The sequence below is a fragment of the Octopus bimaculoides genome, chromosome 21 (genome assembly GCF_001194135.2).
Source record: "Octopus bimaculoides isolate UCB-OBI-ISO-001 chromosome 21, ASM119413v2, whole genome shotgun sequence".
Lineage (NCBI taxonomy): Eukaryota > Metazoa > Mollusca > Cephalopoda > Octopoda > Octopodidae > Octopus > Octopus bimaculoides.
This window is the reverse complement of record NC_069001.1, coordinates 36,874,872-36,875,814: the sequence shown is the minus strand read 5'-3', so window position 1 is coordinate 36,875,814 and position 943 is coordinate 36,874,872. Positions and strand designations below refer to the sequence as shown.

Genomic DNA, 943 nt, shown 5'->3' with positions numbered 1-943 from the left:
TATATATATATAAAGATACAGAAATAATTAATTCTCAACTGCAGAATAATACAAACAGAATTGAAGGAACATGATAAAATATCCATATTATTGCAGAAAAATTTTTCTGCAATAATCTGTATATTTTACCCTGTTTCTGCTATTCTGTTTGTATTATTCTGCATTTGAGAATTAATTATTTCTGTATTTTTCAACACATCTCAACACTTCCAAAGCAAACTTTGTTTGTTTACTTTCATCGTAATTTACATGCATTCATACAATGTTTATATACACTCCAGGTATATTGAACACCTGTTTTTTTTTTAAGTACCACGAAAAGAAATTTAGCTTTATATGCTTGCATTCAATTCTACAGTTGATACTTCAGTGTATATAATATATGGAACTTAAAAAAGCATACCATTTATACAACTACTGAGTGTATGTGTGTGTCATGAATATATATATACATGCATGTGTGTGTATATATGGATGTGTATATGCGTTTATACTTGCTTACAGCTAAAATTCTGACTTTCATTCTTTATAAAGGCGGTGCTATTATTATATGAACTCTCTGCCTCCTGCTGTCTGGTTCAAATGTTTTGCTGTCTCTCAGATCTAGGTTCAAATTCTGCTTTGCCCTTTATCCTTCTGGTCATCGAGGGATAAAAAGAGAGCCCCTGCAGTGTAGTGAGGAAGATGTGGGTCAATGAAGATTACTTTGCACCTTTGCCTCTATTATGTATACATATATGTATGCACACACACACACACACACACACAATCGCATATACAAGTGTGAGTTAGACAGTAAGGCAATTGCTATTTGCCTTTTTGTCTTATCTTCAAAAAGTAATGCGAATAAAAGTTGCATTAATTTCTAATTGATCTTGTATGTGTGTGTGTGTGTGTGTAATGAAATTGTATTACTTTCTGATTCACCCTCATGTATGTATAT

The 943-nt window shown here is 31.8% G+C and overlaps 1 protein-coding gene across 2 annotated transcripts in view; it reads left to right on the top strand.

The window, feature by feature from the left end:
* Positions 1-943, top strand: part of LOC106884128 (IST1 homolog) — a 28,624-nt gene that overhangs the window by 21,446 nt on the left and 6,235 nt on the right. The window lies entirely within an intron of this gene.